This window comes from Schistocerca piceifrons, chromosome 4, assembly GCF_021461385.2.
Source record: "Schistocerca piceifrons isolate TAMUIC-IGC-003096 chromosome 4, iqSchPice1.1, whole genome shotgun sequence".
Classification (NCBI taxonomy): Eukaryota; Metazoa; Arthropoda; class Insecta; order Orthoptera; family Acrididae; genus Schistocerca; species Schistocerca piceifrons.
Genome location: NC_060141.1, coordinates 438,826,473 through 438,841,545, shown reverse-complemented (window position 1 = coordinate 438,841,545; position 15,073 = coordinate 438,826,473).

Below are 15,073 nucleotides of genomic sequence, written 5' to 3'. Positions count from 1 at the left end.
GGCGGGTTAATGTATGGCTCGGCATTATGGGAGGAAGGATAATTGGCCCCCATTTTATCGCTGGCAATCTACATGGTGCAATGTATGCTCATTTCCTACGTAATGTTCTATCTATGTTACTGCAAGATGTTTCCCTGCATGACAGAATTGCGATGTAGTTCCAACATTATGGATGTTCGGCACATAACTCGCGTGCGGTTGAGGCGGTATTGAATAGCATATTTCATGACACTTGGACTGGTCGTCGAAGCAGCATACCACGGCCCGCATGTTCACCGGATCTGACGTCCCCGGATTTCTTTCTGTGGGGGAGGTTGAAGTATATTTGCTATCGTGATCCACCGACAACGCCTGACAACATGCGTTAGCGCATTGTCAATGCTTGTGCGAACATTACGGAAGGCGAACTACTTGCTGTCGAGAAGAATGTCGTTACACGTATTGCCAAATGCATTGAGGTTGACGGACATAATTTTGAGCATTTATTGCCTAAATGATAAGTTCACAAAGGTACATGCATCACTTTGAAATAAAATGTTCAAACCTCCCTACGTTGTGTATTTTAATTTAAAAAACCTAACTGTTACCAACTGTTTGTCTAAAATTGTGAGCCAAATGTTTGTGATTATTACAGCGCCATCTATCACAAAGCGAAAAAAGTGCTCCAACTGAAACATTCATATTTCTTTACGTACTACGCGGATATGTAATAAATAATGGGAGTTCTTATTTTTAAAAAACGCAGTTGATATCCGTTGGACCTATGGCAGCGCCATCTAGCGGGCCAACCTTAGCGCCATCTGGTTTCCTCCTTCAAGCGGGACAAGTTTCGTTCTTTGTAGTTTTTTCGTTTCTTATTTCGTGAGATATTTGGCCTGGTCACGATCAATGGACCACCCTGTATACACAGGCAGAATACGACCCTGTGGTTGGCGACGCCTATATAAGAAAAAAGTCTCTGGCGCAGTTGTTAGGTCGGTTACTGCTGCTACAATGGCACGTTATCAAGATTTAAGTCAGATTGAACTTTTTTTTATTGTCGACACATGAGCGATGGGACACAGCATCTCCGAGGTGGAGGTTTTCCGACATGACCATATCAGGAGTGTACCTTGAATATCAGGAATTTAGTAAAACAACAAATCTCCGACATCGCAGCGGCCGGAAAAAGATCTTGCGAGAACGGGAGCAACGACGGCTGAAGAGAATCGTTCAGTGTGACAGAACTGCAATCCTTCCGCAAATTACTGCAGATTTCAATGATGGACCACCATCAAGTGTTAGCGTCCGAATCATTCAGCTAAACATCAGACATAAGGGCTGTCGGAGCCGAAGGCCACACGTAGACCCTTGATGAATGTACGACACAAAGTTTTAAGCCTCACCTGGGCCTTTCAACACTGATGTTGTTTGACGACTGGAAACATGTTGCCTGGTCGGACGAGCCTCGTTTCCAATTGTACCAAGCGGATGGATGTGTACAAGTATGGAGACAACGTCATGAATCCACGGATCCTGACAGTAGAAGCTGGTGGAGGCTCTATAATGTTGTGGGGCCTGTGCAGTTGCAGGGACATGGAACGACTCTGACAGTTGACACGTACGTAAGCATTCTGTCTGATCACTTGCATCCAGTCATGTCCATTGTGCATTCCGACTGACTTGGGTAATTCCAGCAGGACAATGCGAAACTCCACATGTCCAGAATTGCTACAGAGTGGCTCCAGGAGCACTCTTATGAGTTTAAACACTTCCACTGGTGACAACAATCCCCAGACATGAACATTATTGAGTATATCGGGCATACCTTACAACATGCTGTTCATAAGAGATCTCCAACCCCCTCGTATTCTTACGGATTTATGGACAGTCCTGCAAGAGTCATTGTTTCAGTTCCCTTCAGAAATCAGTCGAGGACATGCCACGTCGTCTTGTGGCACTTCTGCGTGCTCGGGGGGTCCATATACGATTTTAGGCAGGTGTACCAGTTCTTCAGTGCATATAAAAGTCACATGAGACGATGTATGTCCGGTATAAATTCCGACATTACTAAACAGATCTTGCTGAAATTTTGCAGCGGTGTCGTATTTGGTCCAACTTAAAAGATAGGATAGTTTTTATCTCGATTTCTGACCTCAATATTTGTTAAGCAAATTAAATGTTTCTTATACGAGATTAGCCTGTGTTTATTTGTAAGTTCTACGGTTATTAACAGATATCGGTGTAAGTTAATACATCGACATAACACTCTAACACCTTTTGACAGCTAGGTTGAGTAGACATCCTGGCAGATGGCATCACGTTTCGATTTCTGTTTCACGTGATATTTGTTTATGTTTATGACTCACCCGTGCTATTTTAATTTTTCATGTACCATTTTTATAATTAAATTGCGCATTGTGTTATAGTTGTGCTGTGTATCATTTAGATATTATTATCATTTTAACAGAAAAATAATAATAATGTAAAACTTTATAGACATTTCTTCCCATTGCTCTTTTATACCACTCGAAAACGTGTAAGTAATTCTTGCTTGATTTCTATTTTCATTTGTATATTAATCTGCATTTTTGATCTGTTTATTGTTAATTGATTCATTCGTTATTTTTGGTCTAATTTATTTATTGAAATTATAAGGTGTCAGGCAAATCCAACACCTTCCATGAAAACCCTGACGTGATAAGCAAATCCGGCAGTATGTAACATAGCTCCGAATAAATCCTGACATTAAATTAACCAAAGTAATACGAGTAACGAGTGAGAAAATGGAATACCACAGACTAACAGAAGAATGCCTAAATGCATGTCATACCTTCCCACCGTGAGACAGGCGCAGTTCCGAGGGGAGAAACGAGAACAGAAGCCGAGAGCAGAACCGTGTTAAGGTAGAAGGCCCTACGATAAGGGACGGACACCCACGTCGCCAGCTAACTGCTAGGACCACCTCCCAGCCCATGTTAAAAGCTAGAGCCCTCCAGAAGAACAGTGTAGATCGTACGATAACACTAAAACGGCCACCTCAGCCGCAAATTTTAGCGTGAGACTTTTTCGCGTCTGTTACGTTGCAAACGATAAAAACATTGCCCCACAACGAAAGGTAACCGACAGGACCACCCCCAGCACACGTTAAAAGATAGAGCCCTCCAGAAGAACAGTATAGATCTTACGATAACACTAAACGGGCCACACCAGCTGCAAGTTTTAGCGTGAGACTTTTTGGGGTCTCAGTTACGTTGCAAACTTTAAAAACATTGCCCCACCACGAAAAGTAACCGACAGGACCACCCCCAGCCCATATTAAAAGATAGAGCCCTCCAGAAGAACAGTATAGATCTTACGATAACACTAAAAGGGCCACACCAGCTGCAAGTTTTAGCGTGAGACTTTTTCGCGTCTCTGTTACGTTGCAAACATTAAAAACATTGCCCCACCACAAAAAGTATAACGTTTCTCATTGGATGGACAGAATTTTTGTAGACGGAGCTTAAGGTTAACATTGAGAGCCTGATTGGTCAGATGAAAACAAAGCCACATAGTTTTTTTTTTTAAAAACCAACTTCGGTAAATTGTAGTAACGAGAAGTTAGGAGAGAGTTGCTTCCAAGACGGCGAGATGTGAGGAGCTGCGCCGCCCTGACGCTGCCTAAACACCGACAAGGTAATAAACTCACGCGATGCCACATTTTTGAGCGCATAAGGCTTCACGCAGATATGCAGAAGTCTCATCTGTTACATCCCCTTTTAGCGTAATACTAGTGTCAATCGTCAATTAAAGCTCATGGTATTCACATTTGCTACGTAAGTTAAAATCTGAAACGCGATGATTTTTCTGTTGTATAATTAGCTGTTAGTGACATTCGGGTAAGGGGTGAGAAAGAAGAGGAAGTGGGAGAATACAAGGTCTACCTGTCAGGAGTCAAAGCAGGAATAGCACGATGGGATGTAGGGCTTTACATCAGGAAAGAAATGGAACCCAGCGTAGTTACAATAAGGTATGTAAACGAACGATTGATGTGGATAGATTTGACAGTGTCTAGCAAGAAAATTAGGATTGTGTCAGTATATTCGCATTGTGAAGGGACAGATCAAGATAAGATGGATAGCTTTTATGAGGCACTCAGTGATGTAGTTGTTAGAGTAAAGGACAAGGACAGTGTTCTGCTCATGGGTGATTTTAACGCCAGGATTGGAAATCGAACAGAAGGGTATGAAAAGGTTATGGGTAAATTTGAAGAGGATATGGAGGCCAACAGGAACGGGAAACAAGTCTAGGATTTCTGTACCGGTATGGGCTTAGTAATCACAAACCCCTTTTTTAAACATAAGAACATTCACCAGTATACTTGGGAAAGCAGGGGAACCAGATCTGTCATTGACTATACAATAACAGATCAGGAATTCAGGAAGGCTGTGAGGGACACACGTGTATTCAGGGGATTCTTTGATGACACTGATCATTATTTAATCTGTAGTGAAATTGGGATTGTGAGGCCGAAAGTGCAGGAGGTCAGGTCCATATGTAGGAGGATAAGAGTGGAGAAACTTCAGGATAAGGAAATCAGGCACAAGTACATAACAGCGATCTCAGAAAGGTACCAGTTAGTTGAATGTAGTCAATTACAGTCATTGGAAAAGGAATGGACAAGGTACAGGGACACAGTACTAGAAGTGGCTAAAGAATGTCTTGGAACAGTAGTGTGTAAAAGTAGGATTTAGCAAACAGTTTGGTGGAATGACACAGTCAAGGCGGCCTGTAAAAGGAAAAAGAAGGCGTATCAAAAATGGCTACATACTAGAACTCAGGTAGACAGAGAAAGTTATGTTGAAGAAAGAAACAAAGCCAAACAGATAATTGCAGCATCCAAGAAGAATTCTTGGGAAGTCTTTGGAAACAGGTTGGAGACATTGGGTCAAGCTGCTGGAAAACCATTCTGGAGTGTAATTAGCAGTCTTCGAAAGCTAAGTAAGAAGGAAATGACAAGTATTTTGGACAGGTCAGGAAAACTGCTGGTGAATCCTGTGGATACCTTGGGCAGATGGAGGGAGTATTTTGAAGAGTTGCTCAATGTAGGTGAAAATACGAACAGTAATGTTTCCGATTTCGAGGTAGAATGTGATAGGAATGATGATGGAAATAGGATCACATTTCAGGAAGTGGAGGAAATGGTCAATAGATTGCAGTGCAATAAAGCAGATAGGGTGGATGAAATTAAGACGGAACTCATCAAATACAGTGGAATATCAGGTCTTAAATGGCTACACAGGATACTTGAAATGGCCTGGGAGTCGGGACTGGTTCCATCAGACTGACAAAAGTAGTAATCACACCTATCTTTAAACATAGAAAAACAGAAAAGATTGTAACAACTACAGAGGTATCTCTTTAATCAGCGTTGTGGGTAAAATCTGCTCAGGTATTGTTGATAGGAAAGTGCGAGTATTAGTTGAGGACCAACTGGATGAAAATCAGTGTGGGTTTAGGCCTCTTAGAGGTTGTCAGGACCAGATCTTTAGCTTTCGACAAATAATGGAGAAGTGTTATGAGTGGAACAGGGAATTGTATCTATACTTTATAGATCTAGAAAAGGCATATGACCGGGTTCCTAGGAGAAAGTTATTGTCTGTTCTACGAGATTATGGAATAGGAGGCAAACTTTCGCAAGCAATTAAAGGTCTTTACATGGATAGTCAGGCAGCAGTTAGAGTTGACGGTAAATTAAGTTCATGGTTCAGAGTAGTTTCAGGGGTAAGACAAGGCTGCAACCTGTCTCCACTGTTGTTCATATTATTTATGGATCATATGTTGAAAACAATAGACTGGCTGAGTGAGATTAAGATATGTGAATACAAAATAAGCAGTCTGGCATATGCGGATGACTTAGTTGTGATGGCAGATTCGATTGAAAGTTTGCAGAGTAATATTTCAGAGCTAGATCAAAAATGTAAGGACTATGGTATGAAGATTAGCATATCCAAAACGAAAGTAATGTCAGTGGGAAAGAAATATAAACGGATTGAGTGCCAAATAGGAGGAACAAAGTTAGAACAGGTGGACGGTTTGAAGTACTTATGATGCATATTCTCACAGGATGGTGACATAGTGAAAGAACTGGAAGCGAGGTGTAGCAAAGCTAATGCAGTGAGCGCTCAGCTACGATCTACTCTCTTCTGCAAGAAGGAAGTCAGTACCAAGACTAAGTTATCTGTGCACCGTTCAATCTTTCGACCAACTTTGTTGTATGGGTGCGAAAGCTGGGTGGATTCAGGTTACCTTATCAACAAGGTTGAGGTTACGGATATGAAAGTAGCTAGGAGGATTGCAGGTACTAGTAGATGGGAACAATGGCAGGAGGGTGTCCACAATGAGGAAATCAAAGAAAAACTGGGAATGAACTCTATAGATGTAGCAGTCAGGGCGAATAGGCTTAGATGGTGGGGTCATGTTATACACATGGGAGAAGCAAGGATACCCAAGAGACTCATGGGTTCAGCAGTAGAGGGTAGGAGGAGTCGGGGCAGATCCAGGAGAAGGTACCTGGATTCGGTTAAGAATGATTTTGAAGTAATAGGTTTAACATCAGAAGAGGCACCAATGTTAGCACTGATTAGGGGATCATGGAGGAATTTTTTAAGGGGGGCTATGCTCCAGACTGAACGCTGAAAGGCATAATCAGTCTTAAATGATGATGATGATGATGATAATTATTGAGAAGCCACACCAGCCACTGTAATTTACGACAAGTTAGATAAGTAATTAAAGATAATTGAGGGTCACTGTAGAACATTTTGATAGTTTTATCTTTTGTGAAACTTTATTTAAACCTAGATTATAGATGTAATAAGGCATAGGTCATCCTTCGATCTAATGTAGAACTTGGAAACCCATTCTGTGAATATTCGTTCACATTTTTGTTGAACGCAGTTGGTTTCTATCATCCTGTATTAAAACATTTCCTTTTATCAATAGTGCAATTTATAAACAACGTTTTGTGAGTAGAATAAAATTTCCAATGGTAAACTTAACTCCGTTTTCGACGTTATTTTACCAGCTAACTAAAAGTAGGAAAGCCTTGAACCCCTTCCACTAAATTTAGTTGGTATTAAGATTCTTTTACAAAGAGTGCAGCGGAGCTGACGCTGAAATCATCATGTGTTTGGCTATATCATCGCTAGTCTCACTGAACTCTTCTGAACTCTACATGTCATGTGTGCTCTGGCTTCTCCTTACCATCAACAGGTCCCAGGTTCAAACTAGTCAATTCCCAAAAACAAAAAAACAAAAAAAAAAAAAAACAACGCTCAGAGCGTCGTTGCGCGAAAGTGGTAGGGAGACAAGACATACAACAGACAGACACCACGCAGAATGTTAGAGAATGACGACCCTGCCAGGATGGTAAAATACCATGTTTGAAGGTCGACCACATGCCTAACTAGGTCAGAAAAATATCCTGTTGAAAAATTTTCGTAAAAAAAATTCTTAAAATTATACATAGTCGAAAAAAGTAGCTGCAGCGATAGATAGTAAGAAAGTATTCAATAGAAAGTGAGACATTCTAGCAAAGACAATAGCATAATTAAGTTATGAATTTTAATATTGTTAGCATTAAGTTTTCCCTCCAATGCAAGCGCACAGGTGGCGGATACATCGTTGACAAGTAGGTTCTGACCCAACAAGTAAGTGAATGGATTGTCAGTCTTGGGTATAATAAGTGTCAAGTCGTGTGAACAAAAAGTTTATGAAATGCGTGAGATCGTATGAGCTCATGTTGACTCGAAGTAGGGCGCGTGAATTGCTTTTAAAACAGAAAATAAGGAATTCGGAAAGATTAGCAATGGCAGATCGAGACCTTGACCGAATTGAGGTAGAGACGCAGCATGAAAATGGACAGAGAATAGCGGACAGTACAACAGACGATGCAGTATCACGAGAAATAGGACATATAACGCACCATAATGAGGATAATGTACGTCAAGGCATAGAAAACGTAGGTCAGCATACGACAGAGGAGCAGGAAAGTAGAGAGACAGTCGCTGAGGATTCTAACTTGCGTCTTGAATACGTGGAACCGATAGTACAAGTAATCAGAGCTCCCTCGCCACATAGTACAAGGAATGCGAGCAGAAACGTGTCACCGCACAGTTCAATGCAATCGGTTGCAAACCAACAATTGGGCGAAAAGACAGAGCGTAGGACGTCGGAAGAAAACGCGATAGGACCCACCAATCTGGCAGAATTATTACAACAAATTACGGATACCATGACAAGGTAAAATAAAGAAATTGCGAACCAAATTAAAATTCAGAATGCAGAAACCACGAGACAAATGCGTGAGATTAAAGAACAAAACAAAAAAATTCAGTTACACCTAGGTCATATTGAAGACGAGGCAAAAGAATCTCGAGAAGTAATAGGAAACTTAATAACAGGTCACAATCAATTGAAAACAGACTTTGACAAGGTTCAAGTGGACATACAAACATTGCGTAATGACATTCACGACGAGATCAAAACATTATGTAACAACACCCAGGGAGAAGTCAAGAAACTAGAGAAACAGATAAACGAAATTACTAGACAAGCAGCAGGTACAGCGTGTGAAATTGTTGAAAACAGTGTGGTACACAAACGTATCACAAAAGCAGCGCTAAAAAGATATGATAACCGCATAGTCAACATAGAAGCGCAAACGAAGCGACAATTTCAGAAATTGCGAACAGAGTTTTTGCAAACCATTGAAGAGCGTAGTGAACAGGATCGAACAAGCACAGAGTCTTCAACCACATCCGTATCTGTAACAGCACCGGAAAAACAAGCAATTAACGAAGATATTACGCATTTGCGCGGAAAGTAAAATACGTGAAATCAGACGGCATGCACAGCAACAAACGCGTTTCGAAATTCTTGATGAACAAACGACACCACAAACACATGCAGAACCACAAATGTATGTTTCAAGACAGTCTGGATCGTGCAATGAAGTGGCAAGGTTAGCAAGATACCCAACCAATACGTGACAATGGAAAGCCAGGTCGCGAAGAGTACAGTGCAATGCATTCAGCTACACGTTCACAACCGAAGGAAGAAAATTATTGCCTACCACTACAACGATAGTACGCAAGGGTACGCGAAAGTTACAGTGGACAATATCCAATGGATCTACCACAACCGGAAAGAACGACGGAAGAAATGATCAGAAACAAAAGTGGCGAAGAATCGCGAATTTCATATGGAACTATGACGAAGTGCGACAACGATCATTTCCTCACAGTCAGAAAATTTCAACACTTTCGAGAAGGAAACTCATTACATCCACGAACTTTTATTGATCAATTCCGAGTAGGATTACCAGAACACTGGACTGTAGCACACAAATTAGACTTTATATGTGCACACATGTCAGGAACAGTCGCAGAAACCATGCAGAATGTTGCAGGGACATGCCGATCGTACGAATATTTCAGAGAGAAGTTTCTCTCACGATATTGGTTCAGCGAATCACAGAACAGAGTGAAGTACGAATTATTACAGAACCCATATTTTGAAAATTCAGGAGAGAAGAGTCCCGTGAAATTTTTCGAATTAATGGCAAAGAAAAATCAATGCTTAGATGTACCATACAGTGACGGAGAGTTGATTAAATTATGCGCGATGAAGTTACCATTGAAATACCAGCAATCATTAGTAGGTCGCGGAGGCAATGACGACGAAGCATTTAAAGGTATTCTAAGGGAACTAGAGTTCATATTTTCGGAAGATGATGTAAGATAAAGACGAAGCGCACGTTAAAACGAAAGCAAAAAGCAGTGGAATCTACAAGACACAGTACGAAGAAACAATAATTACGAACCACATGATAACTTCGCACCGAGAAACGACAATAGATTTCAACAAAGAACCGGTTATGGATTTAGAAGAGAATATGGCAATAACTATCATTCACCCAGGAATGGCAACAACTATTACAGAGGGAATAACGACAACCGTAACGGGTACTGGAGAACCAATAAACCGACAAATTATCAACAAAGAAACCACTATCAACAAGCTGAACAAAAAAAGAGAATACAGATAGAAGAGGTGGAGGTAAGACCACCAAACCCCGATAAACGTTCGAATTGACAGCTAAGCGCCCATGCCAAAAAATCACGCACCGACCCAGGACAATTGCAGCACCTTGAACAAGAAGTAAAAACCTTATCACGAGAAGAGAAGAAGGAAGAAACAAATCCTCAGGGACCAGATGAAAACAAAGACAGGAAAATAAAAATATCGTGTTGGAACGAAATTAATTGGGAGAATACTGACGAGAAAGATGAATTACCAGAGGCATGCACAACGAATGTAGGAGGAAAGGACGAAGTAATGAGTATTGCAGAGCTATTTGAGATGGAAACCAGGGAAAGCGAATTCAATGAGAATAATGTGCAGTCGACAGAAGTTGAAAATAAGTTACTAATGGGCACACAACCCAACGTATATAATGAAGGAAGTTATGAAGCGATAATTAGAGCATTTAGATGCGATTATGTGGAAGTAGCGTCAGAAGGAGAAGATAGACGAGGATGAGGAAAAAGTTGCGGATGGTGAAGAAAGCGTAAATGAAGGAAGAAACAGAGAAGAGGAAATAAAAGAGAGAGAAGTAGCAGTCGAAGCTTATCCTACAGAAAGTTCGAATTCACAAGGGAAATTCCTGAAAAGACTCGTGTATGATTCAGTGGAGGATTCGTTGATGCAAGAAAAAGAAGAACAAAACCAACCCTTTCAAATTCAACCAATTGTGAAGGCCATGGTAAAGCATATCCCAGTCAATATTTTAACTGGTAGCGGAAGTGAACTGACCGCGATCTCAGAAAATTTATTCGTGCAGTGTAATGCCAATGAGGAATTGCCAGTTCTGAAAACACATAAGATTGAAGTAAGAGGTCCTATTAGAAACAATGCTGTGGAAGTTACAAGACGAACAAGGTTAACTCTTTCGTATGAAGGTCAAAAGGTCGAGGCAAACTTCGTGATTCTACCTAAACTAACTTTACATTTGATTACAGGTGCAAATTTTTTAAATGAGAAACGAGCGATAATAGATATGGGGAAAGGTAGCGTAACATTCGGGAATGTCACACTTCTCTTTGAGCAAAAGCTAAAATTAGAAGAAATATCAGTTATAAACAAACAATTAAGAATGATGCGAAATAAAGAGGAGATAGAACAGCAATTAAAAGAACATTCTCAGGAGGCCAGAAAGTATTTGTAAAAACACACCATCTCTTCAGCAAACGGAAAAACAAAATACGTAAGTTTTACGCTGCATACAAAGGCCCTGTCATAATTAGCCGAATTGCTCATGATAATGCTGTGGAACTAATGAACCCTAAAACAAACAAAACCTTAGGGCTTCACCATGTGAGCCTTATCAAAAAGTTTGAAGCTTAATTTTATTACTGGTAAATAATCAGCACAATATTTCAAGATTATGTTGCAGATAAGATCGTCAGGTGAAAGAAGAAAGGAGAGAGAGGAAGGTGGAAAATGAAAGTAGTTTCAATAAAAAGAAAAACAAAAATAACATCAATAGTACCATAGATTAAGGTGCAGGGATAAAACGTAGATAGTCTAACAGCATGAAATACTAAAATGCTATATACCATGACACTCCACAAAAAATTAAAAAACGAATTTGAGGATTCTTGTAGAAGTTAAGATTCAAAATATCTTAGAATTGTAATATGGAAAGGGCGCCGAAATTTGTAAAGCGTTTTAAGAAGGCGTAAAACAATGTAGGTACTAGACATATGTTAGATGAGTATATATAAAACTTTTTGTAAGAACCATTTTAAAAACTCCAGCAAGGACCAGATACAATGACCCACAAGTTACAACGTGACAAGTATCAAGAAAGAAAAGGGCATAATTATCAAGACATGACTCCTACAAGGCAGAAGCGTCGAGAGAAGGGAAAGGACAGCGACTGGTGCCGGGACAGACAAGCAAACACAGGACTTTCACCGCTCGTAGGCCCCGGGACGCCCCCACTCCGTGGAGCAAGCAAAAAACGGCCCAACGAGAAGACTGCTTGGGCAAGCCACCACTGGCAAAAAAAAATGTGTAAAAGTCACGCTACTGCTATTAAACAGCACGCTGATGCACAAAACTGAAGAAAACTTCCACAAAGTAAAAATGACACGCCAAACAATTTATCAAACTGTTACTAAGAGGAGAACTTCAAAGCGACTAGCTATCAATAAATATTTCCATATCCTGCCCAGACAAGGTCCAAGAAGCAAGTAAGAAGCAGAGAAAAAGCAGGAAGAACAGAAGTTGAAGATTCGCAAGATTGAGACCAAGAAAGAAGATGGGTGAAGAGTAGACGACATACCATCCCAAATCCCTATCCTATTGTAAACTAGTCATCTGCGAAGTATTGCAACGGAAAACGACCGCTTTCAGCGACACATCACGATGACTTTCACACATACAAAGCCAGCAAACCATGAGATTCTGCACTCACAGCTCCATTCCATTATGGGACCTCTACAACAGCAACACACTGTTACAAAGCCAACAAGGAATGACGAATGAAGCTGTATATCAAATACTTGCCCACATCCATCTCGCTCAAGCCCATCACCTTCGTGCAAAAACATTTGCCAACCTCATGCTCAAACATTCATAGGGTTGTGTGAATGTGTGAAATCAAATTATGTGATGTAGGAATTGTAAAAAAGAAACGTGTGAAAAACTAAATAAGTTAAGCACACCAGACAGTTAATAAACTACAAAATAACAGTCATTGACTATGGACTTATGTAAAAAATAGACTGTCGATAAAAATAAGTCATCAGTTCTGAAATGGACAGTATATAAACAACAAAAGTAAGCCATAATAAACACTAAAACTATATGCCACTTATTTTCTCCTCATAAAAATAAAAGAATAACTATATTTTACTTATTTTCTCCTTATAAAAACAAAGAATAAAAAATTATCTTGCCTTTTTTTAACATTTGTACCATTTTTAGGATAATATCTCAATACTTGTGTATGTATATTTATTTGTCAAAGCGATTCTTGGAAATAATTCTTGTTTGTTAGTGTAACAATGTTGAAATGAGTGTCTAGAAACAAAAACATTATACTTGTACATGATATTTAGAAAATGTGTTAGGAATAGAATTGCTTAATTACTACATTTATAAAAAAATATTTCTAAGAAAATCAATGTGAAAGACTCCTGACTTTCATTGACAAACTTCTTAAAAAAAAACTTCACACTTAAATGAAGAAAGAAAATAATTAAAAATTAATAATAATGATAATCATAATAATAATAGTATAAAAATATTCTTCTCTTGTCAATGTAAACATATTTTTGATAATAATGTGGAAGAATACAAAAATATAAATTAGTAATACAAACTAGCATAGAACCAGATTAACGTGGCTGAACAGTATGCAACAAAATTTAGAGAAAGGAATAATATTTGACTGACTTAGACAACGATTCAATCATTGCCTAAATTCAGTGCAAAAATTAATTTCGAAAGGTGGTGATATGTCAGGTGTCAGGCAAATCCAACACCTTCCATGAAAACCCTGACATGATATGCAAATCCGGCAGTATGTCACATAGCTCCGAATAAATCCTGACATTAAATTAACCAAAGTAATACGAGTAACGAGTGAGCAAATGGAATACCACAGACTAACACAAGAATGCCTAAATGCATGTCATACCTTCCCACCGTGAGACAGACGCAGTACCGAGGGGAGAAACGAGAACAGAAGCCGAGAGCAGAACCGTGTTAAGCTAGAAGGCCCTACGATAACGGACGTACACCCACGTCGCCAGCTAACCGCTAGGACCACCCCCCAGCCCATGTTAAAAGCTAGAGCCCTTCAGAAGAACAGTATAGATCTTCCGATAACACTAAAAGGGCCACACGAGCCGCAAGTTTTAGCGTGAGACTTTCTCGCGTCTCTGTTACGTTGCAAACTTTAAAAACATTGCCCCACTACGAAAAGTATAACGTTTCTCATTGGATGGGCAGAATTTTTGTAGACAGAGCTTAAGGTTAACATTGAGACCCTGATTGGTCAGATGAAAACACAGCCACATAGTTTTTTTTCAAACCAACTTCGGTAAATTGTAGTAACGACAAGTTAGGAGAAGTTAGGAGAGAGTTGCTTCCGAGACGGCGAGATGTGAGGAGCTGCGCCGCCCTGACGCTGCCTAACACCGACAAGGTAATGAACTCACGCGATGACAAATTTTTTGAGTGCATAAGGCTTCACTCAGAACTGCAGAAGTCTCATCTGTTACATCGCCTTTTTGCGTAATACTAGTATCAATCGTCAATTAAAGCTAATGGTATTCTCATTTTTGGTAAACATTTTTGGAATACAGTGATCAATAGACTATTATATTTTGACTAAAGTTCAGTCTTGATCACACCATTTATGTTTCAATGATATAGGTAACCAGTTTCGGTTATTTTTACATAACCATCATCAGACCAATGGCTCCCTTAGGATGGTAGGCTGAGCTCTCCTCAGCTGCTACGAAGTTAACTTCGTAGCAGCTGAGGAGAGCTCCGCCTACCATCCTAAAGGAGCCATGGGTCTGATGATGGTTATGAAAAAATAACCGAAACTGGTTACCTATATCATTGAAACATAAATGGTGTGATCAAGACTGAACTTTAGTCAAAATATAGTGCTCACATTTGCTACGAAGTTAAAATCTGAAATGCGATGATTTTTCTGTTATATAATTATTGAGAAGCCACATCAGTCACTGTAATTTACGACAAGTTAGATAAGTAAATAAAGATAATAAAGGGTCACAGTAGACCATTATGATAGTTTTCTCTTTTGGAAACTTAATTTAAACCTAGATTATAGATGTGATATGGCATAGGTCATCCTTCGATCCATTGTATAACTTGGAAACCCATTCAGGGAATATTCGTTGACATTTTTGTTGAACGAAGTTAGTTTTTATCATCCTGTATTAAAACATTTCCTTTTATCAATAGTTCACTTTATAAACAATATTTTCTGAGTAGAATAAAATTT